The sequence below is a fragment of the Panthera onca genome, chromosome D1 (assembly GCF_046562875.1).
Source record: "Panthera onca isolate mPanOnc1 chromosome D1, mPanOnc1 haplotype 2, whole genome shotgun sequence".
Taxonomy (NCBI): Eukaryota; Metazoa; Chordata; class Mammalia; order Carnivora; family Felidae; genus Panthera; species Panthera onca.
Window position 1 is genome coordinate 47692170 of NC_138348.1, and position 23652 is coordinate 47715821.

General features: G+C 46.2%; 1 long non-coding RNA gene across 4 annotated transcripts; it reads left to right on the top strand.

The window, feature by feature from the left end:
• The first annotated feature begins 3111 nt into the window (after window positions 1-3111).
• LOC144613085 (uncharacterized) lies at window positions 3112-18726 on the top strand. Of its 4 annotated transcripts, XR_014135268.1 has the most exons (5): window positions 3112-3822; window positions 5059-5208; window positions 6180-6317; window positions 6781-6843; window positions 18456-18726. It is a non-coding gene; the product is annotated as an uncharacterized LOC144613085 (long non-coding RNA). The 4 variants fall into 4 exon arrangements; XR_013550390.2 differs by lacking the exon at window positions 18456-18726 and having other exon boundaries at window positions 6185-6317; window positions 6781-7017; XR_013550388.2 differs by lacking the exon at window positions 18456-18726 and having other exon boundaries at window positions 6781-7015.
• Window positions 18727-23652: the final 4926 nt, after the last annotated feature.

Genomic DNA, 23652 nt, shown 5'->3' on the forward strand with positions numbered 1-23652 from the left:
GACAGTGCTAGAAGAAAATATAATTTTGCATCTCAAACTTCAAAACATGGGGAAAAGCAAAATCCCATTAAGGACGATAATATTTGCCCCAGGTCCAGAAACTCATAAAGTTACATGAAATATGCATTTTTCAGGTAAGGAAGCTAAAACCCCGAGAAGTTAATAACTGGCCCAAGGTCTCACAAAGAGAAGCGATAGGGCTGGATCAGAGACCCTGAACTCTAGTGATATACCCAGATGCACTTTACCCTGCCGTCGTCTCCATGGGCAGCCCTCAGCCAGGCCCCTGACTCATTCCAGCCAGGTATGCAGCCTCCCTTTTCATCCCTCCCTGACACCCAGCCTGTATGGTTGAGCCCAGGGCTGCTCAGCAAGTGTTGCTGCAATGGAATTGAAACCCAATGGGGTATCTGGAAAGCAAGTGGGATATCTGGAAGTAATAAACTTCCAACCGCTAGTTCATTTGGCACCCAGTGGGGGTAAGCTCAGACTCCTCTCATCTCCCTTTCTTAAGAATCAATAAAAAGTTAGTGATGTGTTTAGCAGAGATCAAATAAATGAAGTTGGGTTCCTTTTTAACCTTTTATAGGACTGATATTTTTATTACGTTTCTAAAAATTACTTCAGGTCAATCTGACCCATCATTTGGTAATTGCACTGCAATTTTAAAAACTGAGTCTTGGTGTACTGAGAAGAGGAGCAGCATCTGATTGGCCAGGGGAGGTGCAAGCAGCCAGGAGGAGGTAGCATCTTTGGCTGAGCTTTGACAGACGGATGACCAAGTAGGGGTGATCCTTCCAGGCAGAAGGATCCAGCATGACAAAGAGGCGGAAGCAAGGAACACAGATGTGCTTGGGACTGAAAGGACTGGATGAGTTTGGAGACCCTTTTGGTGAGCATCAGAGAGGGCAGGGGTCGGGCTGAGGCTGGTCGCAATGGCCCAGCCCTGCCCACGGGCTAAGGCAGAGATGGTGAGGCTGCAGACAAGGGCATTGTAGAATCAGAATCAATAGCATTTGGGGACAAACTCGTCCTCTCTGATCCTAGAATGGGAATGCTGGAGGAAGACAGGCCTGACTTCAAATCCACTATTGCCATCAACTTGGTGTGAGATTTTACACACGTTTTTTAACCCCTTGGGGAACCACTAGCTTCTCAGCAGCTGGAGACAGTAATGCTCTTCTTAGAGTTTGCAAACGCAATGCCTACAGGTACCAGGAAAGGAAAATAAATGACTTGTCCTGGGTATAAAATAACACGTGCTCACATTAAACTTCCAATGCTAAAAAGTAGTCAAACGCAAAATATATTAAAAAGATAGTGCATGCTAAACAAAGCACACATGGCCAGCATATGACTAGCATGTGAATTCTTGAATACCTCCTAAGATTGTTCTGAGAATTAAGTGAATGATGTGTATGGAGGGCATCACATTGTAGAAAAACTAGACAAAAAAAAAAAAAAAAAAGAGTCCATGCACTAGGATTTATGTGAAGTTCAAGAATAGGTTAAACTAATCTGCCGGAAGCCAAGCTATCCAACCAGCCTGATGAAAAGGCCCGGGCGGTGGACGGATCGGGACTGCATGGTGGCCCACTGACAGTGAAGCTTCTTGTACTCCTGCTTTTATGTAATGTGGCCTTAGCATTGGTCAGGTCAGCTCCCCTACCAATGAAAGTACCTGGGGATTTGTCGGTTGGGGAATTGCCCACAACAGCCCCCCACCCCCGGGAAAAGAACCATTGGGGAAAGAAATAAGATTCCGCAGGGAAATTATGCGGCCCTACATCCAGCCCTTGCCACCCCCTATAAAGACTCCTCTACCTAAAGGAAGGATAGCTCCATGTATTTCCCACCCAAGGAGGGGGACAAATGGGTTCAAAATCCCCACTCGGCAACAAAGGAATGTATCTATGGATACAAGTTACTCCAAACCCTAGGCCCACTTGGCCCCCAGGAGGCATTCCAGAGCATATCTAGACCTGGTGGGTTAAGGTACAGAATAGTTCATTAGTTCGTAGGTATACGTTGTCTCTCTGGGAGCGCATAAGGCATGGGTTCCCAGGGCCCTCTTGGCTCCCTCCCGGCACCCCAGACCAAAGCGAATACTTTTGTTCCTTGTACCGCAAATGGTTCAAAGGAACAATTAAGAAGTCATGTCCCTGGAAACGTTCCACTTGAAGTGTTGAGAGCTAGATGACCTTGAAAGGGCAGGAGGGAACGTTAGAAGAAAATAACTATGTTGTTCCTTAATGGGTGACTACACAAAGGAACATTTTTAGAATTAGGTAAAGCCAGAAAACATAGATGATGCACGCTATAAGGAATTTGCTAACAAATATAATGCCACGCTTGCCGCAATAAAGCGGCCAGTCTAACACTGCTGTTGTCTGGGTCCATTTGTTACTTTCGCCGATGCCGTTCATCCTTCGGGAACCCCTGGACCTGCTGGAGCTGGACTCTGGCACTAATCCATGGTGACAAGAATCAGGAGAGTGTTTACCTGGTGGCAGCAGGGGCATTGACTGTGGAGGATGTAAGGGAGGCTTGTGGTGTGTTGGAAATCTTCCATACCTGGTTCCAGGTTTGCATGCATGTCTGTAAACATGTATAAATATTCACTGAGCTATACACCCAAGCTTTGTAAACTTTACTGCATAAATATTATGCTTCAATCAAAAAGGAAATTTTGAAAGAGGTGCTTCACAGAGAAGTAAGTGCTTCATAAACGGTCATTGTATTTGTTATTACAGTTACTACTTTTACTATTCTCGTTATGAGGAGGAGGAGGAGGATGTAGCCACAAGATCAAAAAAACAACTAAATGAACAACAAGCATTCATAAAAGACCCCCTGTGTACTGGACTATATTATGTTAGATTGTATTTTCCAAAAATGACTATTATCTATCTGTCTATCCATCCTCCATCCCACATGTTCTTGCTACAAAGTGAGTTTCATTCCTCCCACCAAGAGGTGGGATCTATGTCCGTCCCACTGAATCTGGTCTGCACTCATGGCTACTCTCCCCAGTGGAGCACAGCGGAAATGATGCCATGTGACTTCAGAGACTAGGTCATAAAAGCAATCAGCTTCCGCCTGGCTCTCTCTTGGAACACATGTCTTGGGAGCCCTTATTGCCACCACGTAAAAGTCTGGCTGCCCTGATGGTGCCATGATGGAGAAATCATGAGGAGAGACCACACAAAGAAAGATGTCCAAGGAGACTTGGCTGTCCCATCCCCCCCCAGCTGTTCAAGTCTTCTTTGCCTAGGACTTACAGGAGTCCAGAAGCCTTTAAGATGCCCAGACACCATCTGACTGCAACTTCACATGAGAACCTGAGCCAGAACCACTCAACCAAGCTGCTACTGAAACTATGAGAGATGACAAGTGACTATTATTGCTTTAGCCAATAAGTTTTGGAGTGTTTGATCTATGTTAGCATCAACCGATAGCTAATACAGATTTCGGTACCTGTAAGTGGGGAGGGGTGGGGGAGGTATGGCTGTAACAAAAAACTAAAAACACAGCAGCTTTGAGGCTTTGAGGACAGAAGTTGGAAGCGTATGGAAGAAACTGTGGAATCTGATGTTCTTCAAGGAGGCCACCTACAAGGGCTTAAAGTAAGGAAGGGCTTAAAGTAAGGAAGATCATGTTGCAAGATGGAGGGAAAGGGATCTTTGTTAGATAATGTGTTACTCTGCTCAGGCTGCCAGGACAAAATACCACAGACTGGGTGGTTTACACAATGAAAATTTATTTCTCACAATTCTGAAGGCTGGAAGTCCAAGATCAAGGGGCCAGCCAATTCAGTTCCTGGTGAGAGCTCTCCTCCTGGCTCGCAGATGGCCACCTTCTCACTGTGTCCTCACATGGCAAAGAGACAGAGCCAGCCCTACAAATTAGGGCCCCACTCTTATGACCTCATTACCTTTATCACCTCCTCACAAACGCTGTCTCCAAATGCGGTCACATCGGAGGTTAGGGCTTCGATCTATAAACTTTGAGGGACATAACCATTCAGCCCATAACATATAGCAAGGGAAATTGTAGCAACACTGTCTGCTGTGACAAAATGGAAAATAGGAAGTGTACCGTATGAATTGGATGATGCAGCAAAGAAAATTTCCAGGCAGAATGTCAGACATGCCATCTGACTTCGGGTTGCTTATAATAAAACATGAAAAGAGAGAAGACATGTTAAAGAAAGAACCATTGAGAACAAAGGAGCCAGGACTTGCTGGGTTTGGAAATAAAAATGTCTTACTCCTAAGCTCTCCAGACAGAAATGATACTAAAATTTTAAGTGGCCTCCAGGCAAAGATCAAATCTAGGAAAATATCAGGAAAATGTGGTATAAAGATGAACCTGAGGGAAGCAATATAAAACCCTTTATTAAGAACTTGGAAATATTTAAGGTGGTGATTCAAACTGGAAAAAAAAAAAGGTCCCTCATAGATCCTTACCAATAAACAATAGGGCTTCTGGTAATCTTAAGTGTGGTGTCCCACAGCAGCCTTCCAGAAAACTCACGGTAGAAAGAGGCTAGTCTCATTGATATGTGTGGTTGTGACTTTTATCTAAGGAGTAAGTGCCCGTAAGATTCATAGAAAGCTCACAATGATTGTAAAATGACTACATTGTCTGAAACACTGCCTGTTTAGACTAAAAGGTAGAGAGGCAGTGCAAAATTAAAATAGGTCTTTGGCCCTCCAACCTCCTGTAAGAAAGCAGACTGAGGAAAAGACTTAGCTGCCAACAACTACCATTTCTTATGGAAAAGAGAGCCTGGCTTGGAGGGCTGCTGCCTCTGAGCCCAGAGGGTAGAGCCAGGAGCCATCGAGAACCATCCCCAAGCAGTCGTGCTGAGTTCTAATCCAGAAAAGACCCATGCGCCCAGCAGAATTTCTGACTTGCTAAGGATCCCAGTGTATCTCCCATTTTCCCCTCTCATTTTTTTTTTTTTTATAAGAGGACCTACAATAGTTATCCTATGCCTGTCCTACTGTTGCATATTATGTAGAGGGAAGGTAATGTGTTCCTTTATTTCACAAGCCCACAGATCAAGAGGAACTCTACAGGAAGAGCTGTATTTGAGAAATTCGTCCGGGGAGCCTCATCTGAACCTGGACCTGATTAGATGACAAGGCCTAGGACTTCAAGTTGATGCTGCAGCGTAATGAGACGTGGGGACCTTGGAAAGAGGTGAGTGTATTTTCATGTGGGAAATATAGGAATCATCAAGAGCCAGCAGGTAGACTGAAGTAGCCAACCTCCAATGACCCCACGGGTATTAGTGCCCCCATGTGGTCCCTTCTTACACAGCCTCAGGGTTGGTCCAGAGTGACCAGAAAATCGGGTAGGCCTTAAAGCCTCTCAACTTCTTCCTTGGACTCAGACCTTTTGCTCTGAGGGAAGCCAGCTGCCATGATGTGAGAACACTAATGCTGCCCTGTGGAGGGGCACAGACACCCTGCCAATCGGCAGCACCGGCTTGCCCGCCATGTGAATGGACCGCCTTGGGAGGAGACCTTCCAGGTCCAGTGAGGCCTTCAGATGGATACAGCCCTGGCTGCATCTGACCACGACCTCGTGAGAGGCTGTGAGCCAGAACCATCCAGCCACACTGCTCCAGAATTTCTGCCTCCAAAGAAATCATGAGAGAGAGAGAGAAAAAAAAAATGATTATTGCTGTTTTAAGCTACTACATTTTCAGGCAACTTGTTACATACCAGTAGAAAACAAACACAACTCTATAGGGTATGGAAAAGGGAACCTAATACAATCACTGGCAGTGGAGTAGAAAGGAAGTGGGCAGACACAGGAGAACACACAGACACTCAGGCAGCATGAGATTCCCTTGGCAAGCATAACAAAGGCAGCTTCCCTCTCCTGCTGACGTTCTGGCATTGAGGAGCAGGAGGTGACGTGCCTGGGGATGGTAAGACTTCGGGAGACAATTTCAAGAGGTGAGCTGGCCGTGTTAGATGGGACTAAACCTGCCCAGGTCCTGGCTTTGTTGTGACAAAGGAGGCCTTTCCATTTACCTGTGACATCTATCTGTTACCTGTGACAAAGGCAGGTCAGGGATTGCCAACCCCATATTACAGAGGACAAAAGTGAGTGTCCCACTGGGGAATGGGCTTGTCCAGGCCCTGGGCACTTTTTCCTCCCAGAACAGCTCTCTGTTAAAGCTACCTTTGCCTGCCAGAGGAATCGAAGAATCCAAAGTGTCTCAAAACGGGGCCGGAAACACGCATTAAGGAACAACATGGAGAGACAATGCAGGCCAACTGCTCTGATGGGGACTCTCAGTAAGTAATAACAGACTTTGGCTGCCTTAAAACAATCTTTCACACCTATTAAAATCTGTGCCTCGGGATGTGAAAGCTGAACTAATATCATCGTTCAGATTATGTCCTTCTTCCCCATGTGGCCTCCGGCCTTCCTGGCTCTTTGAGCTTCATCCATATTATGTGAGGTTCGACTGACTGGTCTCTTAGGCTCCATGTGGCTCTGACAATGTAGGATTTGCAAGGGATTTGTGGGACCTTCAATACTGATGTTGGCATAATAATACCAGGCCATTCCCATTTCGAGTCTCCAATCTGTAAAATCAATGCCAAACAGGAAATTGCAGGCAGTAATTTATTCCAAATTTTCCCACCATGGGACTTACTTTATATACATTGCTACATGGACTCTAATAAAATATTGAACAAAAGAGGTTTCTGCCAGCTTCCCCAGCCCCCTGACATATGCTCCCCTTTCTGCCAGATACCTCTGGAGAGGGGACTTCCCCGGGACTACAGCTGTTCAAGAATAACTGCAGAGAGCCAGGTGGGAGGTCATTTGCAAAAACAACACAGCCTGTAAAATAGAATGGAATGACATAAAAGAAAATAACACCATATGAAATAAAATAATAAAATGGCCAAGCTAAATTAATGTCAGAGGACCCAACACCCACTCTTAGTCTCAGAGTATCCACCTGTCCAGCCCTAGCCAGTTGACGTGGTCCACCCAGGCCCTCGGAGCAATGGGGATCATCCTGGCAAAACAGTAAGATGAAGTGGGGTCTGTGTTGACGCCACAGCCCGTGCTGGCACCTGTTCTGCTGTACTTGGCTTTGGGGCCCAAGTGAGCATGGAGCTGATACTGAATTTCATTACCCTTCCCACCAAAGAATAACAAACCTCCATCTTTCCCTATTACATCAATATCTGCCATAGCACATAGGATTAGAAATACCTAGAAACCCAGAAACCTAGTAATGAAACCTCAGGAATCTGAAGGCTAAACTTTGATGCCTCCCCACAAAGCAGCCATACCTGAGAGCTTTGGGTTGGGGATGCGTCTGCTCTGAACAAGGAAATGACCAGCGTGGAGCTGAGCACATCATGAGCCGGCACAGGAAGCAGAAATGGGTTAGCAGAATATGCATAATCATTACAAGGAATGGGACAGGGGAACTGGATGGTGCTTAAATCGTTTGTGCCTAAAGAGGTCAATGTCACCCAGGGGAGTCAAGGTTGACAGCACACAGCCCACCCTGAAGCGGAGCCTCGTATCATATGTATGTGGCTGATGTAAGTACAGCTGTGATTAGGTTAACTGTTGGAGAAACGAAATACAATGGGCTTGCTTCTTAGCTCATCTGTTTGTTGTCTTTACAAATTCCTAAACAAAGGGTGCTTGCTGATACCTTTAAGGTACTGACTAAATTATGATGTGTGCAGTAGCTACCATGATGCTCAGCAGAAACAAACCTAGGAAGCAGATCCCTGTTCCTTCCCCTGACAGAGGAAAGAGGGAGAGCCTCTTTCTGCTCCAGTATGAGCCTCTCCTTATCCTTTAAATCCCCTTTTCACTTAGCAAAGGGTATACCCAAGATGAGATCTCATCTGTCTTGACTCCTAGTCCAGTGCCCTTTCACTGAGCCATGAAGAAGCAGAACTCAGAGACTGGGCCGGGAAACAACACCAACTTTCTATCTGGTGAAAATGGAACAACAATGACCTCATTTCCTGTCTCAGGTCTGCACACATGTGCACACACAAGCCTACCCACTACTAAGCATTGGCACCCCGATGTGGAATGGGGGGTGAAGATGTGAGGACAGAGCCATTGGATTGGCCCAGTTTCCCGGAAATACAGAGGCATGAGTGCAGAGGGCACGAAGCCTGGCTACAGGATAGCAGACACCTGGCCCTCTCCCACCCAAGTAGACTACCCACCAGTTCTCTGGCAGCCCATAATGGTTGTGTGCTATAACCGACCTTACTTCTCACAAACCTGCCTCCTCTCTGACCTCATCCCCTATCACCACCCTCACCCCCAGCCCCACTCCAGCCCTAAAGATATTGCCTCTGTGCAAGGATGATGGCACCAGAGCCTCACTCTTCCTCTATGAACCGTGACTTAGCTCACCTGAAGGCCCAAGGCACCCAGTAGCCTCTTCCATCTCCAGCCCTGAAGACATCAACCCAAATCCCATCCCCTTGGCCAGTGTCTGCACAGGCCCAGCGGCCCCAGGCAGGGTGAAGACAGACAGCAGGACCCTCGTTCTAGTCCCAACACTGCACCCAAGAGACCAGGAGGTTATATTCCCACCAGCGATACATAAGGGCTCCAGCTTCTCCACATCCTCCCCGTACTTGTTATTTATTGTTTTATGGATAATAGCCATCCGAATGGGTGTGAAGTAATGTTGCTTTGAGGTTCCGACTTGCATCTCTCTAGTGGCTAATGGTGTTGAGCATCTTTTCATGTACTTACTGGCCATCTGTATGTCTTCCTTGGAGAATTATCTATTCAGACTGGATATTCTAGGCATATACCCAAAAGAACTGAAAGCAAGGATTCAGATACTTGTGCACCAATGTTTACAGCAGCATTATTCACAATAACCAAGAAGTGGAAACAGCACAAGTGTCCATCACAGATGAATGGAAAAGCAGAATATGGTATATCCATACAATGGAATATTATTCAGCCCTAAAAAGAAATGAAATTCTGATCCATGCTACAGTATGAATGAACCTGGAAAACATGCTAAGTCAAAGAAGCCAGTCACAAAAGGACAAAGATCCCATAGCTCCACTTATATGAAGTACGTAAATGGGGCAAATCTATAGACACAGGAGGGAGAACAGTGGTTAACAGGGGCTGAGCTGAGGGTAGGGAGATACAGGGAGTTGCTGCTTAATGGGCAGAGTCTCTGTTTGGCATGATGAGACAGTTCTGGAAATAGATAGTGATGATGGTTACCCAATATGGTGAATGTACATCAGACCCTCTGAATGGCACACTGAAAAATCATTAAAATGGCAAGTTTTATGTTATGTATATTTTGCCACAATTTAGAAAAAAAACAACAAAGTTAATCAATGTACTTCACCATTTTAATGGACAATGGGAGCAAACACAGGCTGATTCCCTCCTGATTTCTCCCACCAAAGGCTTTGAGGAGGATAGACACAGGAGGCCAGCCGGGCTCCCGGGACTTAAGCACATGCAGAATTAAATAGGGGGCTCTCCCAGGAATTCTGAGGGCAGGCAAGAGCTCTGGGGGGAATTCTCTAAGTGGCGACCAAGCGGTGACCAGGCCTGCAGGAGAGGCAGAGAAACTTCCAGGATGGGGCGGGGCTGGTGGAAGCAACTGAGCTCACTACATGTGTAAGACAAGGCCTACACACTTTCTCTAGGTTTCTCAGTGGCAGGCATTTGACCCCAAACTAACCAGAAAATTGCTGCTGCATAGTGTTAAAGCCAGAGGAGCAGATAAGCCACCCTTGCCTGTCAGGGGTGAGGCATCGTAGGAGGAGCTCAAGTTTGGGCATCAGATGGACACTTACCACGAATATGGCCTTAAACAAGTCACTTGACCTTGAAAAGACCCTAGCTATCCACTGTAAAACAGGGACAGTAAAATCTGTACAGTGTGCATTTGTTGTTGTTCCTGTTTTCTATATAGTATGATGTTCTTAAATTTTTTTTTTTCAACGTTTTTTTATTTATTTGTGGGACAGAGAGAGACAGAGCATGAACGGGGGAGGGACAGAGAGAGAGGGAGACACAGAATCGGAAACAGGCTCCAGGCTCTGAGCCATCAGCCCAGAGCCTGACGCGGGGCTCGAACTCACGGACCGTGAGATCGTGACCTGGCTGAAGTCGGACGCTTAACCGACTGCGCCACCCAGGCGCCCCTAGTATGATGTTCTGACATCATAAACTTTTCTGACCAGGGAGACACTGCCCCTCAGGGCAATCTGATTCTTAGAGATAACAAAGAACTCAGCTGGGAGCACAGCTTTGACGTGCAAACTAAGCAATCCCCACAGCCTCAGCTCCTCTATCTTGCCTGCCCTTACACCCCAGGAGGCAATATTCCTCTGCTTTAACCATCCAAGGGCCAGGGGCCAGGCAACTAGGGACCACTCTATAGCTTAGAGCCTGCCCAAAAGATTCAAACTAACCAGTCCTAAACTGTTTTCTCTGCCCTACCTTGTCTCTGCCATGGAAACCCCAATAAAGGCTCTGGCCTAGTGCTTTCTACTCATCCCCATCTTCCCCACCTGACCCAAAGCTGGCACTCGCCCTGTGACCATGTGGCACACAGTGACCCCCTATCAAGGATCTGTGAGTGTAGTGAATTTTGTTTTCTCGTGCCTCTCCTGTGTCCCACTTGTAGCCATACCTGACCAATCATCGCCTAAAAGAACAGAACAACCCACCACACAGGACTGATGCAAGACTGGTAACTGAATACCTATTACATGCCACATAGAGTCCTGTCAACAGCCCTGCAAAGTAAATGCTACTGGCCCTCCTTTATTGGTGAAGTAAGTGAGGCACAGATAACTAAAATAACTTCATTGTTCATGCATCAAATATTTTTTAATGCCTTCCATGATTCCAGACCCTGGGGAAACAGCAGTGAACCCAACACAGTCTGTCCTCAAGCAGCAGCACCCATCCAAGCAGAGAAGACAAGCCAGGTGATTTCAGTATGTTTCCTGAGTATAAGGATGGGGATGTGCTGAGAGCTTTAGGAGAAGCAAGGGGGGGAGGGTTAGTCTGGAACGTCAGGCAGAATGTCCCAGAGGCAATAATAAGAAAGGCTAAGAGGACAGTGAGGAGAAGAAAGGAGCCTGGCAGGTCACTGGGCTGGGATTCAGGTAAAGATCGAATGAGGCCCAGATATGCCATGTGCTTGGCCCCCAGTAGACACTGGAAGGGGTCATCTCTGCCCTCCACCAAATCAGAGAAAGAACAAAGAACACTGGCTGGGGATTCAAAGACATGCATCTCATCCCAGCTCTCCTGCTCATTTGCTGACTGGCCTTGAGTGAGCCACACCCTCACCCTGGATCTCAGTCTTCCACCTGTGAAGAAGCAGGTTGAAATGTTTGGCCTCTGAAGTTGGGTCCACCTCATTCATTCAGCCAACATTTATCAAGTGCCTTTTTTGTGTCAGTCACTTTTCTGGAAGGTCAGAATATGTCACTGAGAAAAAGAGATAACCCCTGCCCTAATGGAGCTAACGTTGTAGTGGAGGGAAGCCGGGCAATGAGCACAAATACATGATAAGCAAATAAGTTATATGTATTTTTAGAAAGTGCTAGGTGCTTTGAAAGAAAAGAAAAAGTAGACTGGGGTTAGTTTTCATTTTAAATAAGGAGATTAGAACAGGTTGCAGTGAGGAGGTATTTTTGATGGTAAAGACTTTAGGGAGGTAAGATTTCAAGCCATCGAGAGATCTGGGTGAGGAACAATTGGGACAAAGGAAATACAGCAAAGGCTCTAAACAGAGGGTGCCCACCGTGTTAGAGAAACAGCGAGAAGGCCAGCATGCTTGCATCAGAGTGAGGAAGGGAATAACAACAGAAATTAGGCCAAAGAGGTGAAGGAGGTAGCTAGGCAGGTCAGGAAGGCCTGGTAGGCTGCTATAAATTCTCTATAAACTTGCTCTGAGGCCCCCATGCTCCCAGGCAGCCCTTTTTAATTTACTTGGGCCCCTGGCAGGAACTTCAGGACAGCAATTCCAGCCCAGCCTGTTCTGTCAGAGGCGGGCTGTGGCACTATCTCAGGAATGGCTCCATGTGTCTTGGCATTGAACTTGGCAGTCTGGAGTCAGGCTTGCAGTGTGGCCCTCCCACAGAGAGGCCATGTGCCCAGGGCCTCTCCTACCCCATCCCACCCCTCAGCAGGGCTCCCGCTCTTCCTCTGGCTCAGCCTATCTCCTCCTTGCTGGGCACAAAGGAGAAAAGAGGAAGGCACTGACTGTGTTCTGGGTTGATGCTTTTCCCAGCCAATGCCATTACTGCTAATTGAACTTTATTGTTCACTCCATCACTTTGAAACCCATTTCAGCCCCCAATTGCTCTCTGTGCCTCTGAAAAGTAAAAAATCGCTTGGGCTTGAACTGAGCAATAATTATCTCAGCATTGTGAGGCCAGCTAGGCCCCTCACCCTAGCCCATTACCTCTCTCCTCTTTCCAACTTGGAACAAAAAATATGAACCAATGTAAAAAAAGTCATTTATTCTCTACTTTACAAGCTGTGCCTCAAATAGTTTGTCGAGGCCTTTTTAAAACCACTCTCCTCACTCACATTCTGCTCAGAAGTTTGCTTTATCTTTTCCTTGACCATTGATTTTTGCATCTTGTTGGATTGTTTTGTGCTCCTCAGGAATTAATAACAAATTAGCCCAAGTCTAATGAGCTGCAGCTCAGACAGCTGGGCTTACCTGGACAGCCAGTCTGCACTCTGCTTCTCTTCCATTTCATGCCAGGAGAAGGGGGGTGCCCCAAAGATGGAGGCCAGGCTGGAACACAGCCTGGGGGTCCTGGTCTTACTTTGCATTGCCCAGGAAGAATAGGCAGCTGCTCTGCTTGATCTTGGAGTTCTGATGATTGAATGTAGACCACTGAGATAAGGGGCCAGAGATCTATGGAGAATGGTGGATGGATGTCGTTTTGAATCCAAACTTAACTAGTTATTGGTTATGTGGCCTCTGGCAAGTGTCCTGGTGATTGGGGGGGGGGGGGGCTACAAAGTGTCCCAAGGGTGTCCTGAGGGGGCATCCAGCTGCAGGTTGTGCTGGGTCTCAGCAATGGGAAGGACTAAGGATGGTGATGGAGGAAGCTAAGGAAGTACAAGTCTGGAGCTGGGGCCATAGTCTGACTAGAGCACAGACCCCTGAACGGGAAAATGGGAATCTGGAGCTCAGTGTTCAGTCTGGGGTCACTGAGTATTCAGGTTCAGTCCAGGCTGGTATCAGTGACCACGAAGTTCTACATGGGCCCTTGGGTTCTGAGAAAGACTCTAACTGGGACCCTGTACTGCATGCAAACAAGAAACATCACAGTGGCTAAGAGCAGAGACTGGGAGCCACACTTCCTGGGCCCAAATCCTGACTTGGCCATTTACTAGCTGTGTAAGCTCAGACAAGTCTCTTAACTTTTGTGCCTCAGTTTCCTCATCTGTAAAATGGGGCTAATCATTGTACCTCATGGAGTGATTGTTAAGATTAATGAACTAATATATGTAAAGGCCTTAGAGAAGTGCCTGACACCTGGTAGGTGCTATAGAGGGTTAACAAAAAAATAAAATAAGGAGAAGGAGAGGAGAAGAAGAAAGGAGGGAAGGAAGGGAGGGAGGTAGGGAGGAGGAGGGAGGGAAGGAAAGAAGGAAGGAAGGAGGGAAGGGAGGTAGGAAGGAAGGAGGGAAGAAGAAAAAAAAGAAAGGGCTGGATGAAGGGAAGGAAGGAAGGAAGGGAGGGAGGAGGGAAGGAAGGAGGGAAGGGAGAGAGGGAAAAAGGAAGGAAGAATAAAAGAAGAAAGGCAGAGGCTGCCAGGACAGAGAATGAAGAAAGATCTTCCCTGGAAAAAATAAAAGATGAGGATGATTTGGCCCTTTGGGGAGGTTTGCAATTTTATCTCCATGATGTTTCTCAGGCCAGAAAGAGCCCCAAGTCTGAGAGCTCTCTTTGTAGCTAACACTTACACGTAGCCTATACCGTATGCCAAGCACTGTTCTAGCTGCTATGCATGCATTAATTCATAAATCCTCATGATAACTCTACTTTACACATGAGGAAAAAAAGTTAAAGACTCAGAAAAGTTAAATGACACAATACTCTTTCTCCCCATGGGCTTATCTTCCATTTGTGGAGAACCTAGAAGCCCCAGGACAAGGACAGTTTCAGCCTATCTTCCAGAACTTCTGTCAGAGAATTAGGTTTGAGGAAACAGCAGAGATTTGACTTTCTGGAGGCCAAAACAGACATTTTGGAGGCTTCTAACCCTATCTGAACCTCATGGCTCAGGTAATAGGCCAGTGGCCCGAGAACAAATTTCCAAGATTATTCTCACTTTGAATGCTATAAGCATTTTCAAGCTAAGAAAGACTGAACTTTCCATTAATGTTCATGTTTTACAATATCCTTTGGTGAAATTAAAAAACAGTACAGGTTGGAGCCAGATAACAAATTGCAAGCCTCCAAGCCCATCTCAACATGACACTTGCGTGGAATTAACAGTGATAATATTATGACAGGAGACTGATCTCTCTGCACACATCGCCAGAGCCAAACACCCAGAGGCTGGCGGTGCAGAAACACAGCTCCACTCAGCCATGCTCCACGTCCCCTACGCCAGGCGTTTCCATAGTCTTAACTGGATAACAACCACAGCCCCTCCTGGGAAATCACTGCTTCGGAAATGTTTTACACCGATGACAAGAGAAACAGCTGTAATTTGTCATTATAGAAATATCCAATTATCAGGCCACTGAGTGATGACTGCAGCCTCCCGTCCTCACTGCCATCAGTCTGGGCTCTGAGCTACACACCTGTCACAGCCGGGACCTGCTGGGCGACAGCCATGGAAGAGCCCAGCTTCCCTTCCCAGCACCTCGGGAAGGGCCGGCAGCCCCTGCCTCTGGCAGAAGCAGGTGCCTCCAAGGCCTCCTCCTGATCCAAGTGCAGGAAGAGCAGAGTATAAGCAACAACACCTGGCTGAACGGCCTCCTCCTCCAAGCAGGCTGCAGGAGTCACTCCTCCTCGGCTTTCCCACCAGAGGATGGATTGGACTGTGAGAAGTTAAGGGGCTGAGACTTTGAAGCCAGGCAAGCCTGGGTTCAGTTCATGTCCCCAGGATATCCTAGCCGTGTGCCCTATGAGGCACACTGGGGACAGAACCTTCCGTGGGTGGAAGGCACTAGGGAAAAAGCAAAGGAATGGAAAACAGCTGAATCCGGCACAGCGGTAATGAGCCAGCATTTATAGGTACTAATTACGTACTTTAACTGTTTTTATCCTCACAACCATCCTACACAGTGGGCTATTATTATGTCTATTTTACAGTTGGGGAAACTGAGGCAAAGGACGGTTAAGGGATTTCACCAAGGACACCTGGCCCTGAGGGGCAGACATGGGTCTGCACCCAGCAGTCTAGTTCAGGGGTTGTGTTCCTAATGTTTTACACTCCTCATACCAAATATTACTCTTGTCTATGTCCCAGGTGCTATGTTAAGTTTTTAATACACATTATGTCATTTAATCCTCACAATACATAATCCCCAGCGTACAGATGAGTAAAGTGAGGCACAGAAAAGCTACATCACTTACCCAAGTTCACACGGCTGTTAAGTGGCAGAGCCAGAGCTCAAATCCAGGTCTTTTAGATACCCAGCCACTATCTACCTATTCATACTGCACTGTGGGTCCCTGATTACTTTCTATGCAGATTTGCATTTAATTAATTTGCCCAACAACTTCAGAGAACGATACTATTATTTACTCCAATGTATACAAGAGGAAGGTGAAGATCATAGAATCTATGTAGATTACAGTCAGTAGTTGAGGATCCAGGATTCAAATCCAGATGCCATCTGGCCTCCTCTCTGCTACACTAACCTCCTACCCTAACCCAATGCCTGCTCATATACAGAACATGTGAATTTGAATTCAGTTGAGCTGAAGTGTGAATGAGCTGCTCAGCACCTGAGTCAAATGCCACCTCCTTCAAGGTGGCCTCCCTCAATCCCCTGACAGAAGTTTTCTCTTCCTCTGTTTAATCTCTGACCTGGCTTTTGTACCCAGAAGGGCTCTTGATCACTTCTATGGACAGTCATGCTGTGATGGAGCGAAATCTCCTATGCAGAGAAGTTAAATGTGGTCTGGCCCGGCCCCGACCTCATTGCGGTGACACTGGAGAACAAAGTCAGTGAAAAGAGGGAAGGTGGCCATGAGAGAGCCTGGTCCACGGGGCCAGAGGCCTTGTGAGAAACAAGAACCACAAAGACAGGAAACAGAGAAGAGAAGAGACCACAACACAGAACTTGGGGAAACAGTGAGCAACTGGAGGAAAAGTCACTCACCTGGCAAGGCCAAGGAGACTGGATCCTAAAACTGACATGGAGAGAGCTGAGAATTAACACAAAAATAAAAGGCACAAAATTTAGCACCAATGATACCAATGGGGTTGAGGGTAAAGGAGGGTAAAAGTTAGATTTGTTGCAAATTATTTAAGAAGCGATTTGAACCTAAGTTCCCTTCCCCCAACTCTATGCCCCCAGGTGACTGCCCTCCCTGTCCAGAGAGGACTAGAGGTTTATTCTTTAGAGAGGACAACACAGATGGTGTCTGGACTGAGGGACAACAGAACCAGTTGAAGGCCAGGGTACCATGTTGAATGAAGTGACCACAACAGACAGAATGTTCAGGTTCTCGTCTTGCTTCCTGAACTGGGCTCCCAGAACATCAGCATCCAGGCCTTTTTTCCAGGCAGGAGAGTGAAAGAGTCAATAAGAAGAATCTAGCTGGTTCAAGAGGAAGGATTTTTAAAAGTTACATTGGAGTTTTCCCCAACAAGTGGCACCACTAGATTATCCTACAGATGAGTTCCCAGTTGACAAGCACCAATGACAGCTTTTTAGAACCCCACTCCTCGGTGCAAAGATATGCAGGGATCACCAAGCTCATCTGAGAAGTTTCCAGCATGACGGACAGAGACCAAAAGTACAAGGGGCAGGGGAGCAACCTGAAGGAAACAGAATATAGTTGAAGTAGGTAATTAAAGTTCTGCCCCTCTCTAAAGGGTGGAGAAGAATCTACAAAGCACGGTTTGGTCATATGAGATATGCCCTCCCTGAGCACGTCCTGTTCACCATAAGTCACCAGAAATTTGGGGACAGCTCTCCTGTCCAGCCACAGAGAGCCTGTATCACCTCCTCTACTTGGAAAACAATTCTGACTTCTTGGCAATGTCATCTTCCATGTGAAAAGTGTCAGCTACATGCCAAGTCACCACTGACTCTGCCTTAGGATCAGGGTGCATGAGGGCACAACCAATGGCTCGCCATGCTAAGAATAAAGGGTCAGCAAGCACATGTCTCAGTAGGGCCGTCTACTCTACCATAGAGGAAGACAGGAAAGAAGAAAGGGAAAGAGGTAGGTTTAAAATGGAGACAATGAGGAACTCTCCCTCTGCCAACTGTTTAATATCATACTTGGCTTTCCATCACTCTTTGTTATAGATTTTCTGAATCACAGCCCGCAGAGGAGGCACCCAGTCAGCCCTGAGATTGTTTGTTGCACTTGCCCATTGTAAAAACTACATTTCATAACCAAAAGATGAGCTAATATTCTACTTCAATATCAGTAGTAAAAAGCAAATAACTTTGGGCACGAGAACCAAGATATATGAAGGGAAGTTTAATGCTCCCATAGAGAAGCAAATATTTGTACTTATTAATATCCTGAAACCCATGTTGCCATGAATAGTTCCTTCTCCTTTTATCCCACGCTTTTGTCTAACACAGTGATATATTGCCACCCTTTCAAAATCCTGACACAGATGACATTGAAGCAAATTATGTACCTCAGCCAGATTTCTCAGTTGAAATGGAGATAGCTGATGTGTACATTTTTCCATCTAATTAACATTCCACAGTTTGAATAGCTGTTATCATGCCCTGGGTCCCATATGAATGGGTGAATAGATAGAAAGATCCATAAACAGCTTGGCTTGCATAGAATGAGATTTTTTCTCCAGACAAAGAGAAAATGGAATGAATCATTGTCATCTGGATGGTAGCAGCCATCAGAGACTAACACAAGCACACCCTCCCCTGTGTTCAGAACACAAGTGTGTTGCTTAGCACCAGCAGCCATCCCTGAAGGATCTTTGTCCACTCCCAGGCTCTATATTTGGCCATGTAACTTTTTTCACCCAGGTCTTTGTTTATGCTGTGTGGTGGTTTCCAAAAATTTGTCCCCAATTTTTTTATACTCTTTCATTCAACAGGTGTAGATGAATTCTCCTTTCCCTGTACTTAGTGATTCAATTCCAAGAGAATATAGCAGAAGTGATGGTGTATAACTTCTGAGACTAGGTCAAAAAATGCATCTCTCTCTCTCTCTCTCTCTCTGTCTGTCTCTCCAGTCACTCACTCTGGAGAAAACCAGTTGCCATTGCAAGAGGTTCCCAAGCTCCCAAGTTCCCAAGCAAGAGCCATATAGACCCATGGAGAATAATTGAAGCCTCCTGCCAAGAGCTATGGGGATGAACCATCTTGGAAGGGGATCCCCAGCCCCAGACAAGCCTTCAGATGAGACCACAGCCTAGCCACCATCATGACTGCAACCTCATTAGAGACCCTAAGCCAGAACTGCCCAGCTAAGCAGCTCCTGTATTCCTGACTCTCAGAAACTGTATGATATAATGTCTGTTGGGTTTTTTTTTTAATTTTTTAAATGTTTATTCATTTTTGAGAGAGAGAGAGAGAGAGAGAGAGAGAGTTGGGAGGAGTGGAGAGAGAGGGAGGCACACAATCCAAGGCAGGCTCCAGGTTCTGAGCTGTCAGCATAGAGCCCAATGCGGGGCTCGAACCCACAAACTGTGAGATCATGACCTGAGCCGAAGTCAGATGCTTAACCAACTGAGCCACCCAGTGCTCCTAATGTTTGTTGTTTTAAGCTGCTAAATTTGGGGTGATCCATACAACAACAGATAACTAGTACACACTATGACTTCTGTTGACTCTTACCACCATATTTACGGGAAAAACAAAAAACAAAAAACCTCTTCTCCCTAATTTTCAAAGGCCAAAATTACTACAGCTGCCACAGCAAAACTCCAAAGTCACTGCGAAGGGAGGGGATCAGAAGCTTACTCGGGCCTTCCACAAGCCAGCCAGCTCTCTGGGAACTACACAACTTGCTGGAAAGGGACATAGAGAAATTGAAGGAAAATGTCAAGAGCGTACCGCAGGCCACTCATTACTTACTCCCTCTTTCCTCCACGCTGCCTCCAAGCGATGTCACCTTCTCACAGACCTCACTGCATTCTGCAGCCTCTTTCATCAGCTGTGTGCATGCTCTTGGCCCTGCCTAACTCCTTGTACACCAGTCTTCCCCCCAGAAGCCTGCAGCTGGCATACTAGTGCTCACTGATGCAGACCCTGGCCCATACCAGGTCCTGAGCCAACTCGGGCCACAGCAGGCAGTGTCAAGGTCCCTCGGTGCTTTCAAAGCAAGCTGAACATGGAAACCCCCGTGGGTGGAGTAACTACAAATTAGCAGAGCAGTTGAGGTCTTCAGTTTGGAGGTAGATAGAAACAGGTTTGATTCCAGAATCCACTGTTGACCAGCTAATTGGCTTTGGATAAGATAAGTAACTAAAACTTGAGTTCCTCCTCTGTCAAATGGGAGCATACTATTGTCTACCTTAAATGGGATTAGATTGAATCTATGTAACCTCTTGATACAGGGCCTGGTGCCTTACTCAATAAATGATGCTGTTCAGACCAGGAGTAGAAGGGTTGATATCACAAGCTTGGAATCCCTTTCTCACCCTGTGCAATTAGTTCATTCCTTCGCATTGTAAATTCAAGAGATGCCTCATACCTCGCATGGGTGGTTTGGGATTTTGTTTTTTCCCTGCTATTTTGCCCATTCTTCCCTGATTTCCATCAGCTCTGGCCCTGGCTTCTGGCTCCTGCCCTGACTTCCAACCCACTGTTAGCCCCAGTCATGCTCTGCCCTTGCTGGTATCTGCCCACGTCCACCTTCACACACCTTTGTCTCACCCTGACCAGCTCCAGCTGGTCTACGGGACACGAAAAGGATCTCAGCACCCCTACCATGACATGTCTCTATGCATCTTCAAAACGTTTCTTATACACTTCGTCTTTAGGAGGAAAGGGAACTAGTCGCCTCCTTTAATGGAGGGAACTGTCTATTCTGGGGGAAACTAGCTAAGGTAATTTATATGCCCTGCTTAATTACTTTACAACCAGACTCCCAGCTAAGTTGCCCTAGCAACACCTAGCAACTGGCTACTGTCACCAGCTGCTTCTGTAAGAGATTTCTTCTAGTTGTTATAAAGTCTTTTTCTGGTAGCCTTGACACAGAAAAGAACAAGTTAAACAGGATTCTGAACGCTGTGTAAAACCAGTTTTATGCACCCCTCTGCTTGGCTTTGCCTCTATTTTCCTGGGTAGGCATTTCTCCAGCACTCCCATTTAGAAACTGCTGGAGGCAGCAGTGGGCAGTGTTTCAGAGCAGGTCTTTAGAGTCAGATAGATGTACTAGCTGTGTAACATTGGGAATAGTATGTAACCTTGCTGTGCCTCAGATTCTTCATCTGCAAAATGGGAGTGATAATACTCCCCCAAGAAAATGCACACTACCTGGCATATAATACATATTCAGTGCTGGCTGCTGTGATTATAAATAATCCCAGACGAGAAAACAAAAGCCAACGTTCCAAATGACACTGCAGCTGAGCTGCGTGACTGGAATGCACGGTCTGCCTCTGGGGTTATACAAACTCTGCACCTCGCCTTCCTCCCTGGTCCCCTGGCTGCCCACCACCCTGTGTCCTATCCCCACTCCCACCACATATAAGCTCCATGGGGGCAAGAGTTTTTATCCCTTTTGTTCACTACTGTATCCCAGCACCTAGAACCGTGCTTGACATATAACAGGTGTTCAATAAACATTTGTTTGATGAATGAATGTTTGCAGAGAGTTGTCTTGCACGTACAGTTTCCCTTAGGAACTCTACATGCTGAGATATGAGAATTCCTGCATCCCTAGCTTTATCCATCTTAATAACACACAAACCCCTCACAGCTGCTGAGCCTGATCTTTGTAGGAAGCCAAGTCTAAGTAAAACCCCAAATGTAATGTCTAAGCCCATCCTAAGTGGTCATTTCATTGCCAGGACTATGTGGATAGATCTCCCAAATGTATTTCTTTACAATTAAAGTTGTAACCATAACAGGAAAACTAAAGTGAAATCCAAATCCTCAAGACCTGGTGTAAGCAGGAAGACAGGGGCAGAAGGAGGTGTTCTCAGTGTGCTATCCTTAGGTGTTTTTCTCCCTCCAACCCAGTAGATCTGCCCTAAGCAGGGGATCTAGAGGGAGAGGGAGAAGGAATGTCCAAACCATAAGGACAGAGCTTGTCCAGGGTGTGGAAAGGATGCAGAACCAGGGTCAGAGCCAGAGCTTGCCAGCACCTGGAGTCAAGAAACCAGGATTATGGGGCGCCTGGGTGGCTCAGTCAGTTAAGCGTCCAACTTCAGCTCAGGTCACGATCTCGCGGTCCGTGAGTTCGAGCCCCGCGTCGGGCTCTGGGCTGATGGCTCAGAGCCTGGAGCCTGCTTCTGATTCTGTGTCTCCCTCTCTCTCTGCCCCTCCCCCGTTCATGCTGTGTCTCTCTCTGTCTCAAAAATAAATAAACGTTAAAAAATTAAAAAAAAAAAAAAAAGAAAAAGAAAAGAAACCAGGATTATAAGGGAGGCCAGAGAATCAAAGCTGTGTATTTGGAGCAAGCAGAGGAAAGAACCACAAGTACAGGTAACAGTGGAGTTGTTTCCAAAGTGATCTGGAAAGTGTGAGAAGCTATTCCCACAGATTACAAGGCTGTTCCCAAATAGGCATCTTTGGAGGCCCAGATTCTGACTCCCAAACCTGGGTCTTCTGTCATAAATAAGAAGAGCTTTATGAAGATAGAGGGAGCAGCTTATGTCTCATACCAGGGCCAACTTCTTGTGATCTAGTCCATGCCCTTCCAAATATTCATTTTGGAAGCAAATTTGAGAGGATCCCAGAGCAGTCTATTAATTAGCAGGGCTCCCTGACCTCTGCTAAGGATCATGACACAGAGGGGAAATGAGCTCTGTCCTGCCCAGTGCCTGGTCCCCTTGGATATGATCTGGGAAACAGCCTGTCCCCACTGAGGGCAGAATGAAGACCCTGCTACTGGTGTCCCAGGGCAGGCGCACATGCATCCGAGCTGAATGTCCAAGAACAGGAGGCAAACACACCCTGGCGTCCCGTGCCCCTCTCTCCAGCCTCCGACCTCAGAACCCAGGTTTTGACTCACTCCTAGACTCACTGCCTGTGTGACCATGCAGTGAGAACTCTTATTTATTAGATCGTGAAACAGATTCAGAAAGGGGACCTGACCTCCATGGCACACACCAAATCCATGGGCAAGCTGGGATGGGTGCCAGGGCTCCCGACTCCTGGCCTCAGGTTCCCTTTCCATTGCTCCCAGACTCCACACTAAGTCTCCCAGGACCTGAAAATGAATGCGCTGCTCTGAGTGCCCCAGCGTATAGCTGCGCCATGAGTGTCCTCTCAAGTCCAGCCCCTCCAGGGGCAACCAGCACAGTGGGGGGAAATGTGAAATCAAATGTCAAAAGACCTGAGTTAGTAACCAGCATCCCCTGTCACTAGCTGTGTGATGTGGGCAACTCACTTAACCTCTCTGACCTGTGGTGGGAATAAGCGTCAAGTGGGAGCAACACTAACTATACTTAATGAAGTTGTTTGGAGGACTTAATGGAAAAGGTGTAAAAATGTTCTGCATATTCGAAAGTAATGATGTGATTATGATTTTCTTCCCTGCGCTTTTCAGTATTTTCTGATTTTTCTACAATATTGATTTTAAAAGAAAGAACAAATTGTACATAACTTTCAAAAAGAAAATTTTTTGAAAGAAACAGTACCTGTAAATTGGCAAAACTTTCATTTCTTACTCTGATGTCGAAGGGTTCAGTGAGATGAGCCTTCTCATGCTCTGCTAGTGGGAGAATAAATTGGAATTAACTTTCTGGAAAATTATTTGGCAACAGGCATCAAGAGGCTTTTAAAAAGTTTATATCTCTTGGGGTGCCTGGCTGGCTCAGTTGGTAGAGCATGTGATGCTGGATGTCAGGGTTATGGGTTTGAGCCCCGCATGGGTGTAGAGATTACCTAAAAATGAAATCTTTAAAAAAAAAAAAAAGTTTTTATTTCTTGACCCAATAATGCCACTTCTCAGAATCAATGTGAAGAAAATTACCAACTAGGCAGTTAAGAATAATCCTGAAGGCAATTTGTAGCAGAATTTTTCTCCTAAATATACCTAAAAACTGGAAACACCTAAATGTCACCAAATTAGAAATTGTTACATAACTGTGTACTCCTTACAACGAAATATTGTGAAGCCCCTAAACATCAACTTTTCAAACAATATTTAATGAGCTGAGCAAATAGTCATAATATAATATAAAGTAAAACGAATAGAATATTAAACTTCATATATAATAAAAACCATCCTTTAAAATACAGAGAGATACACAGAGA